At 41.8% G+C, this 15,361-nt stretch overlaps 1 protein-coding gene across 1 annotated transcript in view; it reads left to right on the top strand.

The window, feature by feature from the left end:
- Positions 1–13,530: 13,530 nt before the first annotated feature.
- The window catches only part of IRF6 (interferon regulatory factor 6), a 31,409-nt gene continuing 29,578 nt past the window's right edge, over positions 13,531–15,361 (top strand). Inside the window, exon 1 of the mRNA XM_036755368.1 lies at positions 13,531–13,738. The gene's annotated coding sequence lies outside the window, so the exon portion shown is untranslated. The remainder of the gene's footprint in view (positions 13,739–15,361) is intronic.

The raw sequence follows: 15,361 nt of genomic DNA, 5'->3' as shown, positions 1-15,361 counted from the left end.
TCTTTGGAGCTTCATTCACATATCATGAGCTGCCTCCAGGAGACACCTTCAAATGGACAGCTCAGAACCATTAAACTCAACAAATCCAAAATAGAACTCATTATCTTTCCCAACAAATCCTTTCTCTCTCTCTGTCTCTCTCTCTTTTTTCTCATCAAATAAGTGTATTTAAGGACAAATCTGTGTTCTATGACCTTCAAATTCAAGCAAATCTAGGGAACATCCTTAAAGCCTACCTAGGACTTACATGAAATCTTGCTGTTAAGTGAATCCTGAGATCTGATTGAGTCTGTAAGATAGTTCACTTACTGTATTGCTGAATCTATTAGACCAGAAGTGAAGAAAACCTCTGGAAGATGAATCTTCCCTTTTTAAAATTTCCTTAGTTCTGTTGAAGGCACCATCCTAACTTCTAGCCACTCAGGTTCACCAAATTGGAGTCAACCTGGATGCTTGCCTTGCCAAGCTGTCAAGTCTTGTCAGTTTACCTCCATAGTATCTTTTGTATATGTCCCCTTCTTTCCATTCACAAAACCACCACCCTAATTCAGGCTTCATCATTTCTCAACCTAGACAGTTGCAATAGCATCTTAATTGGTCTCCTTGCTCTCTTCAATGCATCCTCCATGCAGCTGCCATTAGGCTATTCCTAGAGCACACGTAACAGAGGTCTTACACTTCTGATGCCACTTCCCACGTGGAAGAGCCTGAGGAATCTACTTCCCTGAGATTAGTGATGACATAAATTGGAAGTGCTTTGGAGAGACTGTGGGGTGTGTTCAGGCATTTTGTAACTGGTTCTGGTCTGCTAATCATAACAGTAGGAAGAACTGGAGGTGCCTTCCAAAGACACTGGAATTACCCTTGGCTGATCTCAGCTCCTGGCTTAACTCCTTCCTTTGCCGGTAGAACTTAGCACAGTGACTGACACATAATAAGTGCTTAATAAATGCTTGTTGACTTGGCTTAATAATACTTGGTCATGACAGAGATGGTGCTGGAAGGGAAAAGGCCTTGCCTGTCCCTATGAGGCTGACACATGGCCTTCAACAAACCGGCAGCTAGGCAGTGCAGTGGAGAGAGTACTGGGCCAGGAGGCATTAAGATCAGAATTCAAATCCAGTCTCAGATACTTACCAGCTGTGTGACCTTGGGCAAGTCACTTAGCCTCTGATTGTCTCAGTTTCCTCACCTGTAAAAATAATGCTAGCTAACATTTATATAGCATTTACTATGTGCCAGGCACTGTGCTAAGTGCTTAATAATAATAATAGCTAACATTTATATAGCACCTACTATGTGCGAGGCACTGTGCTAAGTGCTTAATAATAATAATAGCTAACATTTATATAGCACCTACTATGTGCGAGGCACTGTGCTAAGTGCTTAATAATAATAATAGCTAACATTTATATAGCACCTACTATGTGCGAGGCACTGTGCTAAGTGCTTAATAATAATAATAATAATAGCTAACATTTATATAGCACTTACTATGTGCCAGGCATTGTGCTAAGTGCTTTATAATAATAATAACAGCTAACATTTATATAGCACCTACTATGTGCGAGGCACTGTGCTAAGTGCTTTATAATAATAATAATAATAATGATAATAATAGCTAACATTTATATAGCACTTACTATGTGCCAGGCACTGTGCTAAGTGCTTAATAATAATAATAATAGCTAACATTTATATAGCACCTACTATGTGCCAGGCACTGTGCTAAGTGCTTTACGTTTATTATCTCATTTGATCTTCAAAAGGTGCTATTTTTATCCCCATTTTATGGATGAGAACACTGAGGCAGGCAGCAGTTAAATGACTTCCCAGGTCATACACCTAGTAAGCATCTGAGGTTAGATTTGAACTCAAGTCTTCATGACTCCAGGCCCAGTGATCTGTCCACTGTACCACCCAGTGGCCTAAAGTGGGGATAATAATAGCACCAATCTAGAAAGGTTGTGGTGGGATCAAATGAGGTGATATTCCTAAAGGGCTTAGCATCGTGCCCAGCACATAGTAGGTGCTTTATATATGCTAGCTATCATTATTATTAAACATGTTATCGTTCTTTTGATGTAGGTGAGAGAAATTAAGCTGGTGGCTCTTACTTCAGGAATTTCAAAAGGGTCAGGAAAGTGAGCCATCAGGGGTCTCAGGAAATCAAGAACTTGGGAGTCAAAGTCTAGCTGGGGGGCTTTGTAGACAACTTAGTGCTGATTCCCCTGAGGATCAGGTAAGGAGGACCTTCCCTTCCAGGCATCGGTGACACATTTGGATATGAACTTTATGAGAGTGGAGGCTATGTAGAAAGTGTTCCAGGAATGACCCAGTCTCCGGAGAGACTGAGGTGACACAGGGTTTGTTTTTTTTTTTAACTATATCTTCAAAGTAAATATCGCTTTGTAACTGATGTTGATTGGTTAAATAGAATTGCAGTGGTAGTCACTGCTGACCAAGAGTTGAGAAGACACAATTTTAAGGGCTCGAGCTAATGGCAGTAGAGAAAGAAGCCCTAGCCCCCAGGGCACCCCCAGAACCTTGAGAGGGTGATGTAGCTGCCTAGCTCTGGGAAAGTGAGGCCAGTGCATGTTCACTACACATAGATCTGACCATATCACTCCTCTGCTCAGGACCCTCCAATGGCTCCCCTTTCACTTTCAGATTAAAAACCACAAACTTCTCTGATTTTTTAAAGTCTTTCACAATCAGGCTTCACTCTGCCTGTCCAGGCTCATTGCGTATCTCTACACCTGGGGAATTCTCTGTTCTAGCCCATCTGGCCAACTTCTCCTCCCTGCATGTATTTGTCCAGGTTGGTCCCTATGCCCAGAATGCAGTCCCCTCCCCACCCCCCTCACCTTTTAGAATCCGGAGCTTCCTTTGACACTCAGACTAAGTGCTGTCTCCTCCCACTTAATTAGTCAAGCCAAAAAGCATTTACTAAGCACCATGTGCCGGGCACTGTGCTAAACATTGGGGTTACGAAGAAAGGTAAATGAGAGTCTCTGCTCTCAAGGAGGTCACAGTCTAATGGGGAAGAGACAACATGCTTGGTACTTAGTCTGTATTTTGTATTCAGTTTTCTGTGCATATATTTTTCCCTAGTAGAAAGTAAGCTCCTTGCGGGTAAGGACTATTTAGTTTCATCTTTGTTCCCCAGTGCTTAACATAGTACGTGGCACATAGTAGGAGCTTAGTTAAATACTTGCTGATTGAATTAGTCCAATGACTGTTTCCTTATGTAAATGAATAGTTGTAAGGTAGGATGGAAGCCCTACCTCTAATAGACTTGGAGGGGACTTACCAGTTCTGGTCCCACATTATGGAAAGGGCATTGATAAGCGGGACCTGTTGGAAGGAGGTTAACTAGGAGGGACAAGAGTCTCCCTTTCATGTCACAAGAATATGGTTTGGAGGATCTGAGGATAGCTAGCATAGAGAAGAGAAAACCGGATGAGGCTGGGGAGGTGGTGGGGATTAAGCAATACCCATCTTCAAGTTCTGGAAATACATGTGGGAGAAGGCGACTGGAATTGTTCTGTTTGGCCCAAGAGATCAGACTCAGGAGCCATGGGTGGGAGATGCATAAAAGAGAAATGTAGATTTTACATCAAGAAGAAGATCCTTAAAATCAGAGCTATCCAAAAGTGCAATGGACTTCTGCAAGAGGCAGTAATTGCCCCTTTCCAGGAAGTCTTCAAACTGGATGACCATTTATCCTGTATATTGAAGGGGGCAGGGGTAGGAGGTGGGGGTAGGGTAGGGAATGGTTTAGACCAAAACTCAGAAATTCAGTGATTCTAAGACCCAGTTCCCAAGGTGAGGCACTATATATGGTGAGGCCAAAGTTCCCCAGTTTTCTACTAACCTGTGTGTGAAATTACCTTTAATGATGGTAATTACTGTACCAGAGCAGAACACTCCTCAGTACTGCTTTTCATCTTCAAAAGGGCTTCTGGGATGGAATATTAACCTTTGACATGAAAGTCTCTGGAGTTTGAGAACTGAAACCAGAGGTGCCCTCCCTACTGTGTGGGCTGGGGCCCCAGGGCTGCCTGGAAGGCTGGTACCCAGGGACTGAGCCCAAAGGATCCCTATTGTTGGGCCTCTAGGAAAGAGGTGATAATGCCCTCGGACAGGCCCTGCTAACCACTGCTGTCCCAGAGTCCCAGAGGTTTCGATTTCAGTGTTACTTCAGTAACTTTGTGTTTGGAACCTTGGGCAATTCATGACAGATTTGGTCCTGGAAGGGATCTGAGCGGTCACTTCAGTGATCTAGAGATCATCCTCATTTGTATCGATGAGGAAATTGAGGGTCAGAGAGGAAAAGTACTTTGCCCGAGGTCACATAGCAGACTTGGATTCAATACTTTTATCTCTGGGTCTCAGTTTTTCCACCCAGTGACTGTCCTTGCAACGTCCCATCCTCTGAGCAGATATTGCCAAGGGCAAATGGCCATTATCCTCTGCCCTCGTGAGGCCAAACTATTTGAGTTTTTTGGACTTAAATCCCTGATAATCGGCCTCCCACACAACCTGAAGCCGGCTGTCCTGGAGGTCAGTATGTAGAAGGAGCACATCCCTCAAAGCCCTCCTAAAAGCAAAGGCTTATCTGGGGCTGCTTTGGGAGAAGTGAAATTTACCTGTTCTTCCATTCCCTCTTCTCTTCTCTCTTCTTGGGGTCTCCCCTTCACTCATGGTTCACTCTGCCCCACCCCCTGCCCTTCTATAACTCACTAATGCTATAGTAGGAAACCTCTATGCCCAGAGACTCCAGTCATCTGGGCTGCCAAGGGTAGAAACTCTTCAGCAATGAAACTCAGAGCCAAACTGTCACCAACCCCAAAATAGCTCCCTGCCAAGGTGGCAGGACGGAAGCCCAGCTAGTCCAGACCTGAGCGAGAGAAGTGAACAGCTTCCGTGACAGGCAGAGGAGGCGAGCTGGTACTTGCCACAACCTTGAATAGTAACTAGGAGGTTGTAATGCCTGCTCTGAGCCCAAGTGAAACTCTGGGGCCTCCCCACCTTGATGCTAAATGAGAGTCCCAGCCCTCTCCTGTGCTCCCACAACTCGATTCCTGAGCCCAGAGTCAAAGGACTATGGACCTTTGTCATCTCCATCATGCCCACAGGGCATAATAACATGCACGGGCAGTAGATACATTACATCCCAAGACGGAGCCTTACTTGGATATTACTTCTAAGCCCGAGGCTCTCCCAACCTTAATTATTCAGTCCCTTCTCAATGCTTATTTGTCCTCTATTTTCTTAACCCTTAGCCTCTAGCCTTGCAAATTTCTACCCAGCATCCTGAGAACTGGGGACCTTTCTAAAATTTTAAAAATTTGTTTTGTTTTCAACTTTTGAAATAAAATGGATTTTCATAACATAGCGTAATAAAAAAGAGACAATTGCTCACGACACTGCAAATCTATGTGTACACCTTGTTATTTCTTATAAACATATAATAAAGTTATCATGTAAATTTCTTTTTTATTCCTCCCCCCACCTAGGGGGCTACCATTACACACATGTGTACGTGTGTACGTGTGTGTGTGTGTGTGTAAAATCATTCTATACGTATTTCTATTTATCAGTTCTTTCTCTGGATGTGGAGAGTGTCTTACTTCATATATCCGAGACCTTTTAAAATACAGAAAAATTCATTTTTTGGAAATGGAGTTGGACTCGAATTCATTCCTTGCCTTCCTTTGAGGTTCACTTTAGTCATCAACTCCTCTCTGAGTAATAAACTAGTGTCATTTTAGTGGTTGAAGGTTTGCAAAGTGCTTTTACAAATGTTATTTCATTTTACCCTCACAACAACCCTTGGAGATAGGTGCTCTTACATCCCCCTTTCACAGATGGGGTAACTGAAGCAGACAGAGGCTAAGTGAGCTGTCACACTGTTGGTGCGCACATCTGAACCCAGATCTTAGCTAACTCCAGGTCTAGCACTCTATCCACTAAGCTGCCTAGCTCCGCCCTTAGCCCCAAGCTGTTAGTGCACTCTCCCCACCCAATTCTTTCTATCCACTTTTTTGTGTGTGAATGTTCTTCCTTTCCCCTAATGGAATTGTAGCTCCTTGGGGGCATGGACTCTAATGCTTTTATTTTTGTATCTATAGCACCTAGCTGAGGGTACTTCGCATCTAATAGGCATTTGATTGGTGATTGAATGGGAATGGATTGAATGAAACTCTTAAAAAACTGGGAGTGTTGCAGAAGGGAATATTACTGAAAAGAACAATTTTCTATTCAAACAATTGCGGGAAAGGAAACGTGCCAGAGGTTCTTTCTCTTCCGCTTTTTGGTCTGGATTGGCATTTCATCAATCAAAGGGGGCTCCAAGGAGAGGAAACTCCCTCTACCAATGCAGATCAGCACCAGCTCTGCAATGGATAACTTGGGGGGTTGCCTGGGGACGGTGTGAGGTTAGGTAACTTGCTAATGGACAAAGCTGGTAATTAGTTGTTCTAGGCAAGGCTTGAAATCGCTTTGTGCCTCAGTTTCCACATCTCTAAAATGAGAGAGTTGGAATTGATGACTCTAAGATCACTTCCAGATCTATGAACTTAGGAGTCTTCCTAACTGAGGCCGACTCTCCATACACTAGGATCTGGATATAGAAAATAAAGGTAGAGGAAAATGAGCGAGCTAAATTAGATGATTCCATATCCAACCAGCAAGCTACATTATATAGAGTTCTAAGGTTTACCTTCCTGGAAATAACCCTGAGATAAGTTGATTCTGTGAATATTATTTATCATTATTTCCATGTACAAATAAAGAAATAGGCTCAGAGAGGATAAGGGGCTTTCCCAAGGTCGCAAATAAAATGACACATCTTAAGAGTTTAGACATTTTCATTTTATAAAACTTGTATTTACATGACAATAGTAGTCCATTGAAATGGTAAGCTTGTATTTTACCATATTTCCAACTAATCAATTTGTGGAGTGTAAAAAAAAAAAAACCACTTGCCATCAACTTATTAGAAACCCTAGGATTCCTGTTCCCCTCCCCCTCACTTTACTTAAGCTAAGCTCTAGTCTACGCTGGCCATACCCCCTTCACAACCAGTGTTTTATGTGTTTATTTAGGGCCAGGTTACTTTCCTAGAAGCCTGATTGCTTTCATCTCTGTTTTATCCAGAAGCCAGGCTTACTTACCCCATCTCTTTTGAGGATATTTTGGAAACAGCTGAAAACTACATAGACATAGGAACAGGAGTCAAGCATCTCCTGGTGAGAAGAGGTCCAGATTTCCTTGGTGGACACCAGAGGGGCCGAGTGATGCTGCTTTCGCTCTCAGAAAGGGGAATCCCTAATCCTACTAAGGCTTAGCAGAATGGTGCAGTGGGAACAACAGGAGTCAGATGGACCTAGGCTCTTTTACTTACTACCTGTGTGACTTTAGGCAAGTCACTTCTGTTTCCTCTTCTGTAAAATGAGGGCGTTGGACTAACATGGTCTATTAAGTCCTTTCCTGCTGTAGATCTGGGATTTAATTTGAGTTATGTATTCTTAGACTGATGTCACTGTGCTAGATAGAGGCACACCAGTGGCCTATGAATATCCTCTCTACTTGATTACTCAATCGGTGTAAATGTCAGAGAGAGAGAGAGAAAAAAAAAGACTTGGTGCTAAGATGAGAAGTTTCCCCAGAGAGGTTAACAAAGTTACACAGAAGATATTTTGCATAGGTCGGCCAAGCCAACAGGCATTTATTAAGCACCTACTATATGCCAGGTACTGTGTGCTGAGCTGGGGATACAAAGAAAGGCAAAAGACATTTACATACTCTCAAATAACTCGTAGTCTAACAGAGGAAACAAGATTCAAACAAAGATGTATGAAGATATATACAGATTACACTTGGGGGTAGTCTCAGAGCAAAGGCACAAAGGTAAGGAGAATTTGGAAAGGCTCCTTGGAAGATAGGATTTCAGCAGAGATTGAAAGAAGTCTACTGAAAGAAAGAGTTCAATGGACAGACTTTTCTTTTCCTTCCACTCTCCTAGCTTTTAAATGATTTTACAACTTTGCCCTTGACCAGCAGAGTTTTGAGGGCTCTGCTGAGCTGAAATGAGATTGTATTGATAAAGCACTTAGCATAGTGTCTGGCACATAGTAGGTACTTAATAAACACAGGTTCCCTTGTTGATTGTTCCCCTTTCTCCGGTTTAATTTCCCTATCTTCTCTGCTCCTGGACAGCCCTTCCCACCCACTAGTCTTCCCCAATCTAGTTCTCTCAAAGGTTCCTATCAAGGTAAGAGATAAACATAGACTCAGAATGTCAGGGCTGGAAGGGACCTTAATGATTATCTAGCTTGACTCATTTTACAGATGAGCAAAGTTAGGTCCAGAGAAAGCAAGTGATTTGCCCAAGCTCATGTATCTAGATAGTCAAAGCAGGGCTAAAACCCTCCATATCCTGACCTTTCTTACAGTATTCCCCTTCTGTGTTCCTCTCTCCCCATTAGTATATTTTGGTATACAATAATCCATTAAAGCATGATATAAATATAATTACTATTGTGAGTAATTCACACACTCTCTGGGCTCATTTCTTTATTTGTGATACAACAGAGGTCATCGAGTTCTAAGATTCTGATTAATGTGATTTTATAACAGTCTTCTTTGCCCATCAATTACTTTTGTTTTGCAAAGTGATACGTGACATCTCCTCTTTACCTTTTTTTCCTCCTTTTCTTTCTCACAGATCCTTATTCAGACCCTCATTTTCTCAGGCTTCTAACTGGTTTTCCCATCCCCAGTGACTCCACGCTTCAATCCATCCTGCTCTGTTAGATTCATGTTCCTTACACCTGCTCTCTCTGTTTAAAAACCTCCTGTGGCTCCCCACTACCTACAAAATCAAGGCAAAGCTCTTTAGCCTAGATCAGGGCTGTCTGGCCTTAGGTTTTTATTGAACCAATAGACAACATATTTTGATTTGCCGTTTTAGTGAGAGCTCTCAGCTTCCCTTGCTGAAGCATTTATGTAAATTTCTATGCCTGTAGGCAGGCCGCATAAATCGCATTACAGGCACCATTTTGGACAGCCCTGGCCTAGATGGTGCAATGGGTAGAGTGCTTGGCTGGGAGTCAAGAAGACCAGAGATTAAATCTAGCTTCAGAGGCTTATTAGCTATTCGATGATGGGCAAGTCACTTTTAAATCTCTGTTTGCCTCAGTTTCCTCATCTGTAAAATGGAGTTATTAACAGTACCCACCTTGAAGAATTGTTGCAGGGATCAAATGAGATGTTTCTAGAGTGCATAGCATAGTGCCTGGCACATTGTGGTGCCATATAAATACTTATCCCAGAGTGAGGAATGAAGGCTAGTTTTGAGGTAGAGAACCTGTGTGACCAAAAGGATGGCAAGATCTTGGACAAAAATAGGGAATTTTGGAAGAGGGATGGGCTCGGTGGGGAAAAATATGTTTTGGATATGCTGATTTTTCAGTGCCTGTGTACATCTAATTTAAAATGCTCAATAAGCATTTAGTAACAGAAGTATGATCTCAGCTTTAGATTATAGTTGAATCTATAGCTCTCCAAGGCATCTGAATAGATAGAGTAATTATACCAATATAAGTTAATGAAATCATAACCATTCAGCACATCAACCAGGATTGGAGCCAATGGATTTTGATTTCAAATCCGAAATCCACCACACAAGGTAAAAGTCTCTGACTGCTTCTCACATCTCTTTGTATAAAATCTAAGAACGTACCCCTTTAAAACTATTCAGTTCATGAGGTCTTTGTTTTCCCAGAATGTTATTTCGAATTGTTGTACAATGTAGACAATGCATTAAAAAAGATTGTTCCACTTAAAAAAAATTAAAAAAGAATAAATACATATATATATTATAATAAATATTCCTTTCACTTTAGCCTGATTGTTAAGCCTCAACCATTCAAATGGGTTCCCAGATAACTCTCCAAACTTATAAGAACCCATACAAACTGAATAACCTTTTCTTCCTTAAAGTCAGAAGATTTTGCTTCCTCTTGCTTCTCCAGCTTTCATCTTTTTTGGTATAATTCCTCTACCTAGAATGCGCTGTACCACTATCCACCCATCTCTGTCTGTTGAAATCTGAAATTTGTTTGAAATTGGAAGTGCCACCTTCCCCCAAAAGCCTTCCCAGAATCCCTCAGCTAGAAATGATCTCTCTTTCCTCAAGCTCCTCCCCAGCACTTTGTACCTCTCCTAAACACTTATCAGTCTACCATGAATTGCAGTTATTTGCCTACCTATTTTTATCTCCCCTAGCAATGATAAAGCTTTATATTTAGCTTTCATGGCCATTATCTCATTGGATCCTCACAACAAAACTCCGAAATAAATAGTGCTGATACTATTTTCCTCTTTTTACTCTTGAGAAATCCAGTGCTCACAAAGGTGAAGGGATCTACCCCAGACCACACAGCCTGGTCTGTCAGGATGCAGATATTGAACTCAGGTCTTCTGGCTGCAACTCTTTTTACCATATCTTGCTGCTTTGAAGTCAGAAACCTTTATATTGTCCACAGCACCTGGCAAACACTGTGCCCTTAATTAATACATATTGAATTAATAAATGTTGGATTCTCTTCTCCCCCCACCTCCAAAAAAAAATTATGTGTGATTTGATGGTGAAACTGTGGTTGGAAATAACAGCTGACCTTAAGAAAGAGAAAGTTCCCACGGTGGTGAGAGGGGTGTGGTTGTGGGAGATTGGGAGTGAACTATTTATGAGGGTCTAACTCTCAAAGGGCCCCATTCAAACCCTCCCTGCCTGCCCTTTACTCCATATTTGATTAGCAGAGAGAAGGGTACAGATGCCAGAGATGTCGAGGAGATGGAATTGACAAGATCTGGCAAGTTATTGGCTCTTGGGAATGAGAGTTCTGCACACAGGACGCTATGTGTCTATGCCTATGCCTCTGTATGTGCTCTCCCCCAAACTTGACAAACACTTTATTCTTGCCTCTGAGTCTTGTAATCTCTGGTTTCATTCATGAATTAGCTCAAGGGCCACCTTCTACATGGAGCTTTTACTGATTGCCTCAGATGCCAGTATACTCCCTCCCCAAACTACCTAATACTCATTCTGAATAAATAAATCACACAGACACACAGACGACACACAGACACACAGACACATACACACAGACACACAGACACACAGACACACAGACACACACACACACACACACACACACACACACACACACACACACACGCATTCACATACTTAAAGGCATCTAGGTGGCACAGTGGATAGAACAGTGGGCTTAGAACCAGGAAGACATCTTCATGAGTTCAAATCTGGCCTCAGACACTAACTGATCCTGAGCAAGTCACTTAACCCTGTTGGCCTCAGTTTCCTCATCTGTAAAATGAGCTAGAGAAGGAAATGGCAACTCATGCTCCTATCTTTCCCAAGAAAACCCCAAATGGGATTGCAAAGACTAAAACATCCATACCTGATTATTGGAATTATTCAAAAGGCCTTAGAACTAACATGGGCCTCAGAATCTAATCTGCAGAGAGAAGAGAGGGTTCCTGCCACTGCTACCACCACCACCAATTCTATTTTCCCAAAACACAGCCAATAACTCACTCCTCTCACTTTTGAAGGTGCTTTTTTGTTAGGCACATATTGCTAATTTGTTGGGGGTTGGGAGAATGGAAGATGTTAAAAGCAGAAGATTCTAATTACAGAATAAGTACAATTTAAAAATTAGAAGTGAACTTGGAGATCATCTACTCCAATCTTCTCATTTTACAGGTGAAGAAATAGATCCCAATGCCTTAAATGACAGTATAGGGCATATAGTAAGTGCTTAATAAATGCTTGTTCCCTTCCCTACCCCACCCCCCAAAGTCCTAGAGCAGCAGTACTCTTAGCTAGAAGAATAGATAAGAGAGGAAATAGGTCTTTGCCTGGGACAACTCACTATGAATATTCAACACTGCTAAATACCAGGGATGCTAAGTGCCGGGGATGCTAAGTACCCGGGATGGACAATAACCCAGGAGTATTTATTAATCTCACCTTTTTTTCTAGTAGCTGGGGAGACAGAGAAATGAAGATGTCCCTGCTCTTGAAAAATTTACATTTAACGAGGGAGACAACATATACATATATTTTGGTAGTGATTTTTTTTGGGGGTGGGAGTGAGGGTGGAGGAAGTTGTGGATGGAGGAAGGGAGGGGGCAAGTGAACCCCACACCTGTAATCTCATCAGCATATGGAACTCTGGGAGGTGAACTTCTGCCAAACTAGATTGGCAAACTCTATCACATTTGGCAATTCAAAGATTATTGGTTAAATAAACGGTCAAAGATATGAATAAACAGTTCTCAAAACAAGAACAGCAAAGTATTTACAACCACATGAAATAATGCTCCAAGTCACTAATAATAAGAAAAATACACAACAGAACAACACTGGGGATTTGCTTTATACCCTACAAATTAACTAAAGTGATAAAAAATGGCAACAGTCAATGTTAAAGTAGTCTTAGGAAAATAGGCACACCAATACATTGTTGGTGGAGCTGTGAAGTGGCACAACCATATTGGAAAGCAATTTGGAATCATGCAAATAAAGCAACTAAAATGTCCATACCCTTTGAACCAGAGATGCCATTACTGGGTTGATACTCCAAAGAAGCCATCGATAAGAAAAAAAGTCCCCATATACTCTAAAATATTTTTAGCAGCACTTTTTGTGATAGCTAAGAATTGGAAATAAAAATGATGCTCATCAGTTGGGGAATAGCTAACCAAATTGTGGTACATGAATGTGATGGAATATTACTATGCAGTAAGAAATGATGTATACGACAACTACGGAGAAGCATAGAAAGAGCTACATGAACTGATGCGGAATGTACGTAAGCAGAATCAAGAAAACTATGCAGAATGACCACAATGTAAATGGAAAGAACAGCTACATACCCCAAAATCAAAAGTAAATGAAACAAAACTATAAAGATCAAATGGGACTCAAATGAAATAGGAAAAGATACGCCCAACCTGCCCCTCTGAGGTGAGAGGCCCATTGCAACACATTGTGCAACACATTGCATGTTTTTTTGGACTTTTTAAATATATTGATTAGTTGTGCTAACTTTTTTTTTCCTCTCTTAAAAAATACTCTTTGTCACATGGGATCGATCTCTAGAAGGGGGAAGAGGAGTGATATATGGGATACTATGGTGACATAAGATACAGAAACTATCAATAAAAACTTGAAAAAAATTTTAAAGAGAAATTATTAGTAACTTCGGAGAGAGGCAGTCAATAAACACTTATAAGTGCCTACTATGTGCCAGACACTATGCTAAGCACTGGGATTAGAAAGAAAGGTCAAATATAGTCCTCGCCCTGGAGGAGCTCACAATCTGAAGAGCTCATGGAGAAGACAAAAACAAATAACCATGTACAAACAATTCGCAGGATAAATAGGAAATAATTAACAGAAGGAAAGCACTAGAACTAAAAGGAGCTGGAATAGGCTTCCTGTAGAAGGTGGAATTTTAGCTGGGCCTGGAACAAACAGAGGAAAGCTAAGATGCAGAAATGAGAAGGAAGAACATTCCATGCATGGGGGGACAGCCAGTGAAAATGGAGATGGGGTGTTCTGTTTGAGGAACAGCAAGGACGTCAGCATCACTAGACCAGAGAGAATGAGGCGGATGTAAGGTGTAAGCAGGCTGAAAAGGTAGGGGGGAAGGGAGGCAGGTTATGAAGGGCTTTGAACCTCAAACAGCATTCTATATTTGATCCTGAAAGGTATAGGAAGCCTATGGAGTTTACTGAGGTGGGGGGTGGGGGTGGGGAGGCTTGGGCAGAATCACACTTAAGGAAGATCACTTTGACCACTGAATGGAGGATAGACTAGAGTGGGGACAGGCTTGAAGCAGCAAACCAAGCAGCATTAGTTCTATTCTGTAGTCCAGATGTGAACAGATGATGGCCTGCACCAAGGTGTGTGTATGTGTATGTGTATGTGCATGTGCATGTGTATGTGGTGTGTGTGTGTACACATACATACATATATACCTGCATGTGTGTATATATACACATACATGTATATATGTGTGTATTTGCATATACAAATCTATATGTGTATGTGTGTGTATGTAATATATTATACGTATATATTCCTATAATGTTAGGAAGGTAAAATTGACAGATTGGCTATGGCAGGGTGGTAGGGAGAATAAGAGAGAGTGAGAAGTTGAAAATGACAGATGAGAAAACTGAGTCTGATGAGGTTAAGTGACTTGCCTGGGTTCACACAGTTAATAAAGTGTTTGAGGCGGGATTGGAACCCAGGTCATTTCTACTACAGCGAGCCACAGAATTGCCAGATCCATTAATGTTCTGTGAATACATTACAGGGCCATCTCTCCACACTCCAGGGACCAAATAATTACATTTCTGTTGTTAAGGAATTACAACTTCGCACCTTTTCTCCTTAGTGTCCCTTTTCCTCCTTCCCACCCTTACTCCCAACCCCCAATAATTACAAGAAACGAAGGCTATTTTTGGGTCTTGGGAGATGTGTTAGATTCTCTGGAATGACACTTTGCTAGGGGCAAGGTTGGAAGGCAGGGCTTGGAGGGAAAGGAGCCAATGCATCATATGGTTATTGTTCACTACAGGCCCACACAGCCCTGGCACCCTGCAAGGCTCAGGGTGGGGCCAGAAATACACAGACTAGAAAAAAAGGAGCAGGATGGATTGGAGGTGGGTATCATGGGACTCAGCATCCGTTCTAGCAAGTAGAAAACCTCTCCAAAAGCAGAGTTCCCCTTACCTCCTTCCCACTCCTAACCTCCCCAAAGAGCCAGAAAGTTCTTTCTTATATCTAGCCCTAATCACTTCACCCTGTTTGCCTCAGTTTCCTCATCTGTAAAATGGGCTGGAGAAGGAAATGGCAAACTATTCCAGTATCTCTGCCAAGAGATACGGAGAGTCAGACAAACTGAAAAAAACGACTGAAAAGCAACAAATCCTTCTTACTTCAACGTTTTGTTTTTATGTGTGAGACGAGTCACCCTCCTGGCCCATTTTCAGCTTCACTTCTCACAGGAGTTCTTCACCTGGGGTCTGCAGAATCCAAAGTATCTTGGGAGAGATTTCAGAGGGTCCGTGAACTTAGTCGAGGAAAAAGAAAATTATAGACTTTACCCTGTAACTGAAATCTTCAATTATTTAAAAAACATTTTGAGAAGGAGTCCATAGTTCTCACCATATTGCCAAAGAAGCCTATTACAAAAAAAAAAAAGGTTAAGAGCCTCTACCTTATAAATGGGAATCTATAAAACGGCTATAATAT

This window comes from Trichosurus vulpecula, chromosome 4 (assembly GCF_011100635.1).
Source record: "Trichosurus vulpecula isolate mTriVul1 chromosome 4, mTriVul1.pri, whole genome shotgun sequence".
Taxonomy (NCBI): domain Eukaryota; kingdom Metazoa; phylum Chordata; class Mammalia; order Diprotodontia; family Phalangeridae; genus Trichosurus; species Trichosurus vulpecula.
The sequence above is the reverse complement of the archived record's forward strand: the minus strand, read 5'-3'. Positions and strand labels throughout refer to the sequence as shown.